The sequence below is a fragment of the Aedes aegypti genome, chromosome 1 (genome assembly GCF_002204515.2).
Source record: "Aedes aegypti strain LVP_AGWG chromosome 1, AaegL5.0 Primary Assembly, whole genome shotgun sequence".
In the NCBI taxonomy this organism is placed as follows: domain Eukaryota; kingdom Metazoa; phylum Arthropoda; class Insecta; order Diptera; family Culicidae; genus Aedes; species Aedes aegypti.
This window is the reverse complement of record NC_035107.1, coordinates 264,902,239-264,918,109: the sequence shown is the minus strand read 5'-3', so window position 1 is coordinate 264,918,109 and position 15,871 is coordinate 264,902,239. Positions and strand designations below refer to the sequence as shown.

The window sequence follows — 15,871 nt, the reverse complement described above, 5'->3', positions numbered from 1 at the left end:
TCCGCTACAAACGGAAAGCGGGGTGGTGGATTTATTAGTTTAGTTATTGCTTGCTGCCGTTGGGTTCCCGCATGTTCTCAGCATGATACCGGGTTTTGTATTTTGTTTCGATCGATTCCACGAAAAGAAAAAAAAAACATAGGCAAATAACCGCTATTTTGGAAGTGGGTGGCCCATCCTAGAACAAAGGTTTTCCATTACGATTGATGCGGTTGGGGTTTTGTTTCGATCGAGCTTGGTTTCACAAAGACGTGCTTTGTCAAAATCAGCCATTTGTAGATAACGAGCATTTTCCTTTCTATTCATTGCACTTGATACGCAATGAAATCGTAATTAGCTAACAAATCTTGCTTTGAAAAGGTGATCGCATTGACATTGACTTTGATGTGGTTAATTGGGGAATAACCTGTCGTTCACCGAATTTCTGACACTGTTCTCAAATTAATTTCTAGTGCCTTGATAGCTTGAAATATTTTTCCAGTTAAATGGAAGCGATTTTCGATATTGGTATTCAATAAATTGAAGTTGTAGTTCCTTCAATTTATTTATTTAGTTAACATCTTAACAGATAACACTGAATCAACAATTTCACGCCAAAATAGGGTAAGTGTTCCCTTAGTTGTGGGTGTTCCTATAGTTGCGGTAGTGCCGTTCTCGCTGTTTTTATTACATTAACTACAGAACCGACTATAGGAACACAAATTAAAAATATACCGCAACTAAAGGAACAGTGTACCAATAGTGGAGGTATTATTTTTCACTGACATGCCGTGGATTACTGCGATGAAATCATTTTTCTCATTAAGTCAATGGTCGTTACTTCCGATTACAACATAAACATATACATTAATTGCGCTTCTTGAATTTAGGCGGTTAAATGAAGTTCAATCGTGCTTAGTACCTCCACTATTGGTACATCTACCCTACTCGGTTTGTGGCCGCATATCTCCATCCTCGATTCTGCTCCACGCTAGCCAAATCGCTGCACAATTAATCCGCGCACCTAGCTCGCTGCGCTTTAAGCCTTTTTGTATTGCCGTTCGCATTTGAGATGCAAATCTTGACCAAACGTCCTTCAAATGCGGAAACATAAAACAATCAAAGGACACCTAGCAACGATTGTATAAATCAAGGCCGACCTAGCAAGAACAATCTATCTTTGACATCGCATTTCTTGGAAAAAATCTTACCGCATTTGGTGTTCCCGCATTTGATATTTGCATTTCAAACGCACACAGCAATACCAACCGGATCCGAGGCGAACACCATCTTTGCAGGGTTGCTGTCCGACATTCTTGTAACATGCCCTGCCCATCGTATCCTTCCAGCTTTGACCACCTTCTGGATACTGGGTTCGCCGTAGAGTTGGGCGACCTCGTGGTTCAATCGTAACACTTCCCTGACACGCTCGAACCCACCACCTGCATGTACTTTGTCTCTGTGGTCGCATTCACCACCAGTCCAACTTTTGCTGCCTCGCGTTTCAGGCGAATGTAAAGGTCTGCAACCTTTTCAAATATTCGGCCGACAATGTCTTTATCATCCGCGAAGCAAACAAATTGACTGGATCTCGTAAAAATCGTACCCCAGCTGTTAGGCCCGGCGCTCCGCATAACACATTGTTACGCAATATTGAACAACAGACACGAAAGTCCATCACCTTGTCGTAGTCTCTGGCGGGATCCAAACGAACTGGAGCGTTTGCCTGAAACTTTCACACAGTTTTGCACACCTTCCATCGTCGCTCTTATCAGTCTCGTGAGCTTCCGGGGAAAGCTGTTCTCGTCCATAATTTTCCATAGCTCTACGTGGTCGTGCGACGGAAACGCACGAACGTGAGAGATTACAAAATCACAAATCGGTTCACTAACAAAAGAGTTACAGCGCTTCAAAGTGCCCTGGGGTCATATTGGTGCCAAACACAGATACACGGTTAAACAAAGGCTGTTCTTTCTAGTTATTTTTCACAGCAGGCATTGTGGGCTTGAAGGTAATACATATAACCTTGACCAAACTTCTAACAACCCATTCGTCCTTACGATCCATGCCATACTATCAAACATTTCGTCCTATCGGAATTCAGCCGAATGTCGCTATGTCCGAGCATACTTCTTACTATCCAGTTAGCTGTGGAGTATAGGCTATGGAAAATTCACACACAAAATGTCAAATTTGTTTACAAATATTATTCCACACAAACACATTGCAACACATTGAGGAATGCAATTGCGAAGGAATCACGTAAACTCGTTGATCCGTTTTCGAACCATTTCGTGCCATACCAAAACCATTCCATGATCCGGCATACTGGTGGCTTTAAAGTAGGCCATGGAAAATCTCTGGAGGAATAACTAGAAATATCTTTGAAGAGATGATATTCTCTTCATCCTGGGCCCCTTAGCATCCTTTTGGAGATAACTGCTGGAGTAATCCCTGAATGATTTGATATAAAAATCTGTTGCAATTTTTTTGGTGGAATTTTTGTTATCAATTAACTTGAACAACTAATAAAGGAATTTCTGGAGGAATCTTGGGTAAAGTTCTCAAATAATCCTTGGGAGAAGTTTTGGAGAATAAATTGAAGGAATCGATAGAGATGTTCTTGATCGAATACCTGAATGTTTTCCCTGAATAATGGTCTGTGTCATTTCTGGGGAAATCCATGGAGAAATTATTAAAGTGTCTCTGAAAAATTCATTTTAAATAGTTCTTTAATTATCAGACGAGGAATTGGCGAAGGAATACTAAAAGAATTAAAACAATACTTGTGGGAATATCTTCAGAAGTTCTAAGAGGTTTCTTAGTAGAATTGCTGTAGGAATTGCTATTTAAATCATTGTTTGGATCTAGATGTACTCTAAAATGGCTTACTGAGAAGCTAGTGGGCAAAGTCTAGGAGGATACCCTAATGGAGACGCTTCAATAATTACTGGAAGAATTATTGAAGGAAAAACTAAACGATTTTTTGAAAAAAAAAAGGTCATTCAGTCTGTTCTGGAGTACTTGATAGAAGACAGCTGGAGCAATTTCTCGAGAAATATTCAGAGTTATTCCACTACAAATTCCTGTAATGATGTGAAGTGAAATCTCTTGAGGAATACTTGGATGATTTGTTATAAAAAAAAATCAAGTAGAATCACTGAAAGAACTCCTGGAGAAATCTCTCCACTGGAGGAGTCTAGCAAACATCTCGCTATAGACACCTGTACACCACGTCTGAGGCCAAAATGGCCAAGATAAAAGAGCCACTGAATAGCCAGAAACAGGCAGCGCTTTCACAGGAATCACGAGTTGGAAGGAGGAAAGTAAAATTAAACTCGGAAACGGCAACCAAGAAGAATCCTAAACCGAAAACAGTGAAACGTAGGAACTTAGGGCAACTTCAACGGTAATCCATTTTTTCGCCCAAGTTTATATCAAAACTGGTACTATTAAAATAAAATAGACCAAACCGCACGCGCATGCACCGGTTGTTATATTTTTTTTTTCGATCCATTTTGAGTGTGATCAACAATAACAAACAAAAAGTACTGAACCAGCAAAATCTTAAGTTTATTACCGGAAGCTAGAATTTTCCACCTGATATATACTGATAGATGGAAGAGCTGCTGTTGTGGACGAATTTATGGAAGAACTTCGGCGCAATTTCCGGTTGAGCTCCAGAGGTGTTACCATTCTGGTACGTTTACCCTATAATTCCAATCCAGAGCTAGTGAGTAATAAACTAGGAGATAAGAGAGGTATGCCATACTAGAGTTCGGCATGAATTTGTAGAACAATATGTGTATAACAGTTTACTTTTTGAATTACCGTAATCCGGGGTAACATTGATCATTTTTCTGAATGTTTCTTTAATATTTCGTTTGAAAATGCAAATGTTGCAAATTTTATATTTTTAAAACAAGTACTGCCACCCATAGCTCGAGACCATATACTGTATTTTGTTAATTGAAAGATTTAAGCATGCTAAAAAAAATGTTTTAGGCGATTTTTTGAATTATCTGATATGGGGTAACATTGATCACATATATAAACAAAGTTCGGTAATACTAAAAATGTCGTTACTTACTTAAACCATGGCCCCTGAAGCCGAATATGAAGGCCAAACGCTTACAAGTCATTTACTTTTTGAGTTATTTTAAAATTAAAAACACCTCGAACCACAGAATACGCCTAAAGGTAGGCAATTTCTTAAGAAAATTCTACATTCTTAACAGTAATTCGGTTATGTTGCCTAATTGAGCATACTTATAAAAGTTTTGACAACGGAATCGTTTTCGGCGATGCCATTTTTAGTAAGAATCACATTTTCCTTGCTTATATCGTTTGCGGACTTTGTGTGAGACATGAATCTTCGGTAGTGTCATCCTTAACAATTAAAATCATTATTTCAAAAAGTTCATAAATTTACGTATAAGGTGAACTCAATTTTCTCAAAAACATTAACTTTCATCAGCTCATGAATATAAGAAAGAGAAGCACCATTCATAATTTGGAAATGTTTCATCAATAAATGATAATACGTACTTTTGATGAGATGAGTCATGCCGATCAATGTTACCCCGCTGATCAATGATACCCCGGATTACGGTATATACTATAGGTAAGCCACTCCCAATCAATCAACCGCCAAATTGAATGCCAGGAATTATTGTTAGCACACTATACATACTACACAAACAACTTGACAATATATATCACGGGATGACAGAAGGATAAGGTGGGCATTGGAAGTTTGGAATGGATCAAGGAGAAGGGTGGTGGATAAGTGGGTGGCTCAGAAGAGGGGGGGAGGGGCTTAGAGGTTAGCTAAGGGGTCTGAAGGATAAGATAGATCTTTCCAACTTGAACCACCAAAGTGTAAAGAACTATTCAGTTAAAATTCAGTTAGTCACTAAAGTGCCTTATATAGATAAATTGTGATATTTATCGTGGAGGATAATCGTTCGTTAAAAAGAATTCGGTGATAAATTACCAGCGAAGTCAGGTATGGAAGATATTCAAACGCCATTAGTCAGACCCAGCCCTAAGACCTCCCATTCGTGCCACAATAGGACCCATTGTTGCTTCTTAGCTTGAGCCCAGGGAAAATCCAAGCCGGATTTCCAGGCACTCCGCCGTAGGCCCTCCCCGGGTCCATCTACAAGTAGGAGGCACGCGAACCGGCAGCCATCTTGTTGGGAGACACCACGCCACCCGTTCATCCTCGAGAGCCCACCCATCCGCATCGCCCGAGTACCCCGTAAGCTGGCCAGCAACTCACACTACACCATACACGCCACACAGTAAGTGTAATAAAAACCTAATTAAAGTGATAAAGTGGTGTTGTTTTACTTTGGGCACTGATCAGTACCACAGCGAAGAGCCGACCCAGGGAAAAGAGGTGGTTGTTACTCGCCCCAGACGACTTCCGTGGCCGTGACCAGAAGTCAGGGGTACCCCGGTGACAAGGCCCATCTGGCCGAGTCATCCTAGATTCGAGATTGTTTTATAACAGAGGAACATCCGAGGTATTTCTGGATGAAATCCAGGATAATTTAGGGAAGAAAGAAATTGCTATTGGAACTCTGGAGGGATTCCAGGAGGAACTCTGAAGGAATTTCGGAGAAATTCTAGGACTCTTGACAAATTTCCGGAGAAAAAATCCTAGGTGAATTCTCGGAGTAACTCCAGAAGAATTCCTAGGAGACTCCGATAAAATTTCCGGAGGAACAATGGAAGAAATTTGAAGGAATCCCGGTGAAGCTCCAAAAGAACTCCCGGGTGAACTCCTTAGAAAATCCATGTAGAAATCTGAATAAATTCTTGGAGGACCTCCAAAAAATTCCTGGGGGACTCCAAAGGATTTGCTGAATATTTTTTTTAAGAAACTCCGAAGAAATTCCTGAAGGAACCATGGAGGACATTCCGGACGAACTTTGCAGAAATTTCTAGACCATATTTCCTCGAGGAACTCCGAGGAATTTCTGGAGGAACTCCGAAGAATTCCTGCAGCATCTATGGAGGAAATCTGAATTACCGGTGAATTACTCTGAAGGAATTCCAAGAATTCCAAAAGCAACTTCGAAAGAAAATCCAAAAGATTCCCGGTGGAGCTCTGGAGGAACTTCGAAGGAAATGCTAGATCCAAACAGAAGAATTGCTGAAAGAACTCCGGAGGAATTTACGGAGCAACTCAGGAGGAATTACCGGTGAAGCTCCGAAAGAATTTCTGAAGGAATTTCCGGAGGAAATTTGAAGGGATTTCCGGAGGAACTTTGAAGGAATTCCAGGAGAAACTCAATACAAAAATCCTAGAGAAACTCCAAAGGAATTCCTGGAGGAGCTCTTAAAGATTTTTTGGAGAAATTCGGAAGGCATCCCTGTAAAAACTCTGGATGCGTTGCTGAAAAAACTCGGAGTTGTTGCAGAACTCTGGGGTTATTGCTTGAGGAACTCCAAAGAAATTCCTGGATAAACTAAGGACGAGATTCGAATGAATTCCCGAAGGATCTCCGGAAGAACTTTACAGGAATTACTGGATAAAATCCAGAGCAACCGCTTGAGAAACTCTAGAAAATTTTCTGGAAGAACTCTGTGCGAACTCCTGGTGGAAATTCAGAACTCTGGAGGAATTCCCGGAGAAACTCTTGAGAAATTTTTGAGTAATTCTGGAGGAAATGCAGGGAATTTTTCTAAGAAACTCGTAGAGAATTATTCTTCACGAGTTTCTTCGAAAATCATAGTGGAAATCCAGACGATTTCCGAGGTATTACTTGAACTCCTGGAGAAATTCCGGAAAAAAATTCAGGAGAAACCCTGGAGGAAATCTGAATAAATTACCGGTGGAGCTCCAAAAGAATTCTCGGTGGAAGTCTGAAGTAATTTTCGGAGGAAATCGAAGAAATTCCATCAGGAATTCTGTAGGATTTCAAAGAAATTCTTGCAGGGATTTTGAATGAATCATCGGAGAAATTTTTTTAGGGAAATTCCGGAGATACATATTCCTGATGGAATCATGGAAGGAACCTTGAAGAAAATCCGAGATGATCTCCAAAGAAATTCCTGAACTATGGAACCATGGAAGGAACCTTGAAGAAAATACGAGAGGATCTCCAAAGAAATTCCTGAGGTAGCTTGGAGAAATTTCTGGAAGAAATCCGAGGACTTTCTGGAGGAACTCTGAAAAATTTCCTGCAGAATCCATGAAGAAAATCCAGCCCTGTCGTCCTGCTTAGTCGCGCTTAGTCGACGACTAAGTAGCTTTTATGAGATTTTTTTTCTTAACGCCCAGTAGGACTTCAATTGAAAATTCAAGCTGTATCATCGACCAGAAGTAATTTGACTTTGTCTAATGTAGATCAGGAGCAACCTAACGCCCTGTAGGACGTCAATCGAAATTGTCGACCTCTATCAACGCCTTGACATAATTTGACCTTGTCTCACATAGATCAGCTGCATCTAAACGCCCTGTAGGGCATAATTTAATAATTCCAAGCTGTATAAACGCCCTGAGGTATTTGGACCTTGTACTATGTAGATCAGATGCATCTTAATGCTCTGTAGGAAATCAATTGTAAATTTCAAGCTTAATCAACGCCCTGAAATAACTTCACCTTATTCCATGTAGATCAAGTGCCCTGTAAAACGTCAATTGCAAAAGCTTTATCAACACCTTGGAGTATTTTGACCTTATTCCACGCAGATCAAATGCATCTTAACGCCCTGTATAACATCAATCTTTTAAGCTTTTTCAACGCCCTGGAGTAATTTGAATTTATTGCACATAGATCTTTGCGAAATTTGGAGCATTTTTACGCTTAGGAGAGAATCTATCGAAATTTCCGAGCTGTATTAACGCCTAACGCACGTTTCTGGCGTTTTTTTTTACTTTATTCTTTGTAGATCAAGTGCATCTCAACATCCTGTGAGACATCAATTGATAAAATCCGAGCGTTATCTACGCCCTGGAGTATTTTGACATTATTTCACGTAGATCAGGGGCATCTTAACGCCCTGTATGACACAAACCGATCCAACTGTATAAACGCCCTGAATTAATTTGACTATATTCACATATTTCACCCTGAGAAAGTTGGTGATGCTTTTAATGACTTTTTTTCGACGGTCGGTCAACAACAAGCTCGCAACTTGGCATCAAACGGCGATATAAATATGTTCAATACTATGGATAGATGCAATCTCTCTCTATTTTTGCGACCTACGTCAAAGGCCGAGGTATTTTCAATCATTAGTAATTTGGATGCCACAAAGGCAACCGGAATTGATGGATTTCCAATAGCTGCGCTGAAACAACACTCTACGCACCTTTCCGGCATATTAGCAGATTGTATCAACGACAGTATCAGTTTTGGTGTCTATCCTGAATGTCTGAAGCAGTCGCTAGTGTTTCCTGTTTTTAAAGGAGGAGATCCCATGAACCCTACTAACTATAGGCCCATCTCAGTTCTACCCGCGGTCAACAAGATATTTGAAAAGGTGATCTACATACGATTCTCAAGTTTCCTTGAGACCACCGGAATGCTGTATTAACATCAGTTTGGATTCAGACAAGGATCATCAACCGAAGTTGCAATTCTGGAGCTGGTAGACGAAATTTCAACTACTGTGGACAAAAAGAGTTGTGCTGGATCCATATTTTTGGATTTATCTAAAGCATTCGACACAATCAATCATGAGATGTTGCTGAAAAAGTTGGAAGCTTACGGCATTCGTGGAGTTCCTCTCAATATCATCAGAAGCTATTTGTTCAATCGGTATCAACAAGTCGTCGTCAATGGAATGAAGGGCAAAGCCTGCACAGTATCTTGCGGTGTACCACAAGGAAGCAATTTAGGTCCCTTATTTTTTCTCATTTATCTAAACGATATATCAAAACTACCATTTAAAGGTAAACCAAGATTCTTTGCTGACGATACTGCCATCTCATACAAAGGTCCAAACGCGGAAAGAGTCGTAGATGAGATGACACAAGATATGGAGCTTGTCACGGCATATTTGGAGAACGGTCTGCTAGCCCTAAACCTGAAGAAAACCAAAATGATGTTTTTCAGCTCACTCAAATGTGACAAAAAAATTTGTCCAGATCTGGTGATTAATGGTACACTAATTGAAAAAGTGACAGAATATGAGTATCTGGGGGTATACATCGATGAGCGCCTTAGCTGGGACTTCCACTTCGAACAACTGTCTCCAAATGTTCATCACTCTGTGGAATCCTACGGAAACTCTTCAAGTTTGTTCCAGCCCATGTTCTGATGAAAATCTACTAGTCTTTCATCCATAGCCGTTACCGATACGGTATCGCAGCTTTGGGCTCTTGCAATAAGGTTTATCCCAAACCATTACAAATTCAACAAAATCGCTGTATAAAGTCAATCCTAAGCTTACCGTACCTTTTTCCAATACGTGACCTCTACGAGCTACCTCAACATAAAGTGCCACCAATACTAGGGCTTCACATTCTTCAAGTTGGAACTTCAATGTACAAAATCATCAACGAGCAGAATATTCACCATAACTGGTCTTTTGCAAGTGCGTTTCATCAACACCGAACCAGATATGCTCATCATCTTCAACGACCGGGATTCAGAACGGAGATAGGGCGACGTCGATTTGCCAATGTAGGGCCGAGTATATATAATCAAATCCCAGAAAAGATAAAAACAGCTCCCACGCAATTTACTTTTAGACGGAAACTAAAACAATACATTCTTAATAATTGCAGAAATTTGGTAATTAACTAGTGATAAGAGTCATCTGAATTACAAACTAATTTACTATGAGACAGATAGGATACTGAACAACACCTTTTAAAGAACAATAGTTCAGTAGGAAATGTTCAAAATTATTGTATCGTATTTTTTATCATAAATAAATGAAATGAAATGAAATGAAATATATCTTTGCGAGACCTGGAACATCCGAGCTGTATCATCACCGTTGAATAATTTGACTTTATTCTATGTAGGTCAAGTGTATCTTAACGCCCTATAGGGCATCCATTGAAAATTACAAGCTTTTCAACGCCCTGGAGTAATTTGACATTAGTCCACGTAGATCAGTAACATCTTAACGCCCTGTATAACATAAATCAATCAATCTGTATCAATGCCCTAGAGTAAATTGAGTTTATTCCACATAGATCTTTGCGAGATCTGGAGCATCTTCACGCCCTGTTAAAAATCAATAAAAATTTCCATGCCGTATCAACGCCATAGAGTATTTAGACCTTATTTTAAATAGATCAAGTCCATCTCAACGCCCTGGAGGACATCAATTGAAAACTCCAAGCTTTATCAACGCACTGTAGTATTTTGATTTAATTACACATAGATCAGATGCATCTTAGACCCCTATATGACATCAATCGATCAAGCTGTATCAACACCCTGAAGTAATTTGAGTTAATCCCACATAGATCTTTGCGAAATCTGGAGTATCCTTACGCCCTGTAGAAAATCTATCGTAATTTCCGAGCTGTATCAACACCCTGTAGTATTTTGACTTTAACGTATATACATCAGGTGCAACTTAACGCCCTGTAAGACATCAATTGAAACTTTATCAACGCACTGGAGTAATTTGACCTTATTTCATGTAGATCATTTGAATCTTAACGCCCTATATGTCATCATTCGATCAAGCTATATCAAAGCCCTGGAGTAATTTGATTTTATATCTTTGCGAGATGTAAGTGTGTGTAATTTGACGTTATCATATGTAGATCAGGTGCATCAAGTTCTGTTTGTCATCAGTTGCAAATTCTAAGCGGTATCTACGCCCTGGAGTAGTTTGACCGTATCATTCGTAGATCAGCTGCATCCTAACGCCCTGTATGATGTCAAACGAAATTGTAGAACACCCTTGACCTAAGTCCACATAGATCAGGCGCATCTTAACGTTCTTTTGGACATCAATCGACATTTTTGAACTGTTAAAACATCCCGGAGCATCAAAAATCACCTGGAGGCTTTGTATGTGCAAAATTTCAATTATAAGATGTCGCGAAAAGGCTTTCTACGTACAAAAGTGGAGGCGATATACGCGCATATAATATGTGATGAATAATAACATACAATGCGAGTGTATAAATGTTCTACCGAACTAACCTGTGATCTTATGTGACTTAACTTATGATAACAAATGTTGATTTGACAGCTGCTACGGATTGATGCGACTTACTTTGTACGGGTGTACGGGACGAAACAAAATGTACAATTGAACTCAGAAAAAAGTGTTTTATGCAAGGAAACTCAACAATTTGACGAGTTTATCCACGGTGTTTGCGGGTTTAATATAATTAGTATGAATAAACGAGTTATAACGTGAACTTTCATGCGATTTCTGGTTGTCTGGGTGCGCATATTAGATCTTTGAAAAGTATAAATAACCAATAGAAATACCAATAATATCGAAAATCAGCTTTTTGGCGTAAAATTTTGGGTCCAATAGGCAAGCCTCGTTGTAAATGAAGCCCATCCTTTACAATTGAACTTGTTACAAAAACTTTTACCGGAAGAGGACTGCTAATGGACCCTTTTAAGCTTAGCAAGTGGTGGAATTTTCACTGGAAGCATTTCTACAACGCTGCGGAACTTTTTATATGGAAGGGGCATATTGCCCGGTTTGTTTTGAAACGTCAAGATTTTAACCGTTTACGTGAAACGTCTTGTACTTATTTTAGAATCTACCTGTTAAGAGAATGTTGCATGCAGAGCATGGCGAACTCAGTAAATAACGCTTTGACACCAAAACCGTAGAAGTAATGCATTTGCTACTGCGATAGAGCAGTTTTGCCTTAGGGTGGGGGGGGGGGTCGTATTAAACCTGTTTACCCTACACGCGTATCAATTGTAGCTCAAGCGATTTAATGTACAAAATAGTAGTTTACGTAACAAGTTGCAGAATGATGATTTTTACAGAACGAATCGTATGTTTAAATTTCGAAGATTATTGTAATAAAGAATTCTATTACGAATTGCGTATAATATTTTTTGCAATTTGGTAGAAAACCACCTGAGGATATGAGATATCATACTGGGACGTATTTAACTTTTTTTTTTGCATTTTTTGAGAATTGTCTTCCGAACTTCCTAGGTAGTGCTTGTCCTGCTCTTAGTTCAATCACAACGTGTTGTAGTTCCATGTTATTTATTGATTTTCTAATCTGGGGAATAATCCGACTATGTATACTAAATTCTATTCATTGCGAAACAAAAATATTTATTCTGAATTTTAACACCTTCTATACAACATTGGAATTAAAAGAAAGCGTACATCTTTTAGTACAAGTTTTGGGAAATTCACAGACCCATTTTTTGACGTTGGATAACGTCTTACGGCAACATATGGGGGTACAATTCAGAAAAACGAAAAATTGAGCATGTAACGAAAAATGGTCAGGTTTTGACCGCTAATAACTCAGTCATTTATCGATAGATTTTCAATATTTATCCATGAATCGATTGGAAATTTATCTACGCGTCGATTCAAATGGAGGACACTATTGATTATTAGCAACAAACTATTGAAACATCGTAAAACGTTGACCCCTTTCTTATCTAACCAATCACGTTGAAGCACATTTTTCGGTTCCGCTTCCCACTATAAAAGCGCACCGCACTCTGCTTCTTCCCTCATTCTTCTTTTTGCCGTCAGACTGTGAACACGGTCGGCGAGCAAATTTCGAGAGTCATTCGCGTCCTCAGTTCAGTTTTCAATAGGACGCGAATACAACACGCATTAGAACCGAAGAACCACGCATTTCGGAGCCGCAGCAACTGAAGCCGCTCATTTGAGTGCACCAGCCAGCATAATCGTTTTCGGCCAGAAATCGTCGCTACCAGCCAGTGCTCCGCTGTCATTGCCATGCGGGAGGCTAGCGCGGTCATTCTGGTTCATTAGATCGAGCGGCACAGCCGTCACCGTCCGTGTAATATTCCCTAATTTGTACGAGATGGCTGAAGAAAATCGACCAAAGCCGCTTGTTGAAGCGCACATCGTCATCCGCACCGCAAATCTCATCGGGCGATGCAGATTGAAACCAGTGCGCCGTCAAAATGTGTCCGTGTTACGCAAATTCAACAACTCAATCGGCCCTTTTGAGAGCCAACAAATGTGTTTTAAAGAGTTATTTGTATAATATTCCCTAATGTGTTTACCACATACTTGCTATAATATCTTAATTCATCTCATAGCATTATACAATAATTGATTTATTACGAATAATTGACAATACGGCAATTTGAAGCTGTTTTCGAGGATGCTGCTGTAGTGCCGTCGGGTTGCAATAACAGCATAATGCTAATCTGTACATCCCTTACCCAGACATCAGTTTCATATAGCCTATTTCCCAGATAAGAAAACGAAGAATATGAAAGGAGGAGCATCATCTGCTATTCTAAGGGTATAAAGCATCCCTTTTTCGTTGAATCTGGTTTCATTCTGTTTTCGCTTTCGAGCTGGTAAGAGCTCCTCCAAACCTGCTCAGCTCCTCGCCACCAGAGGCAAGCTGTTGTACGAGATGGCTGAAGAAAATCGACCAAAGCCGCTTGTTGAAGCGCACATCGTCATCCGCACCGCAAATCTCATCGGGCGATGCAGATTGAAACCAGTGCGCCGTCAAAATGTGTCCGTGTTACGCAAATTCAACAACTCAATCGGCCCTTTTGAGAGCCAACAAATGTGTTTTAAAGAGTTATTTGTATAATATTCCCTAATGTGTTTACCACATACTTGCTATAATATCTTAATTCATCTCATAGCATCATACAATAATTGATATATTACGAATAATTGACAATACGGCAATTTGAAGCTGTTTTCGAGGATGCTGCTGTAGTGCCGTCGGGTTGCAATAACAGCATAATGCTAATCTGTACATCCCTTACCCAGACATCAGTTTCATATAGCCTATTTCCCAGATAAGAAAACGAAGAATATGAAAGGAGGAGCATCATCTGCTATTCTAAGGGTATAAAGCATCCCTTTTTCGTTGAATCTGGTTTCATTCTGTTTTCGCTTTCGAGCTGGTAAGAGCTCCTCCAAACCTGCTCAGCTCCTCGCCACCAGAGGCAAGCTGTTGTACGAGATGGCTGAAGAAAATCGACCAAAGCCGCTTGTTGAAGCGCACATCGTCATCCGCACCGCAAATCTCATCGGGCGAGGAGGATTGAAACCAGTGCGCCGTCAAAATGTGTCCGTGTTACGCAAATTCAACAACTCAATCGGCCCTTTTCAGAGCCAACAAATGTGTTTTAAAGAGTTATTTGTATAATATTCCCTAATGTGTTTACCACATACTTGCTATAATATCTTAATTCATCTCATAGCATCATACAATAATTGATATATTACGAATAATTGACAATACGGCAATTTGAAGCTGTTTTCGAGGATGCTGCTGTAGTGCCGTCGGGTTGCAATAACAGCATAATGCTAATCTGTACATCCCTTACCCAGACATCAGTTTCATATAGCCTATTTCCCAGATAAGAAAACGAAGAATATGAAAGGAGGAGCATCATCTGCTATTCTAAGGGTATAAAGCATCCCTTTTTCGTTGAATCTGGTTTCATTCTGTTTTCGCTTTCGAGCTGGTAAGAGCTCCTCCAAACCTGCTCAGCTCCTCGCCACCAGAGGCAAGCTGTTGTACGAGATGGCTGAAGAAAATCGACCAAAGCCGCTTGTTGAAGCGCACATCGTCATCCGCACCGCAAATCTCATCGGGCGAAGAGGATTGAAACCAGTGCGCCGTCAAAATGTGTCCGTGTTACGCAAATTCAACAACTCAATCGGCCCTTTTGAGAGCCAACAAATGTGTTTTAAAGAGTTATTTGTATAATATTCCCTAATGTGTTTACCACATACTTGCTATAATATCTTAATTCATCTCATAGCATCATACAATAATTGATATATTACGAATAATTGACAATACGGCAATTTGAAGCTGTTTTCGAGGATGCTGCTGTAGTGCCGTCGGGTTGCAATAACAGCATAATGCTAATCTGTACATCCCTTACCCAGACATCAGTTTCGTATAGCCTATTTCCCAGATAAGAAAACGAAGAATATGAAAGGAGGAGCATCATCTGCTATTCTAAGGGTATAAAGCATCCCTTTTTCGTTGAATCTGGTTTCATTCTGTTTTCGCTTTCGAGCTGGTAAGAGCTCCTCCAAACCTGCTCAGCTCCTCGCCACCAGAGGCAAGCTGTTGTACGAGATGGCTGAAGAAAATCGACCAAAGCCGCTTGTTGAAGCGCACATCGTCATCCGCACCGCAAATCTCATCGGGCGAGGAGGATTGAAACCAGTGCGCCGTCAAAATGTGTCCGTGTTACGCAAATTCAACAACTCAATCGGCCCTTTTCAGAGCCAACAAATTTGTTTTAAAGAGTTGATTGTGTAATATTCCCTAATTTGTTCGAGATGGCTGAAGAAAATCGACCAAAGCCGCTTGTTGAAGCGCACATCGTCATCCGCACCGCAAATCTCATCGGGCGAGGAGGATTGAAACCAGTGCGCCGTCAAAATGTGTCCGTGTTACGCAAATTCAACAATTCAATCGGCCCTTTTGAGAGCCAACAAATGTGTTTTAAAGAGTTGATTGTGTAATATTCCCTAACTTGTTCGAGATGGCTGAAGAAAATCGACCAAAGCCGCTTGTTGAAGCGCACATCGTCATCCGCAACGCTAATCTCATCGGGCGAGGAGGATTGAAACCAGTGCGCCGTCAAAATGTGTCCGTGTTACGCAAATTCAACAACTCAATCGGCCCTTTTGAGAGCCAACAAATGTGTTTTAAAGAGTTATTTGTATAATATTCCCTAATGTGTTTACCACATACTTGCTATAATATCTTAATTCA

General features: G+C 40.1%; 1 protein-coding gene across 3 annotated transcripts in view; it reads left to right on the top strand.

The window, feature by feature from the left end:
* Window positions 1-15,871, top strand: part of LOC5573640 (neuropeptide F receptor) — a 136,702-nt gene that overhangs the window by 78,695 nt on the left and 42,136 nt on the right. The gene's annotated exons all lie outside the window — the stretch shown is intronic.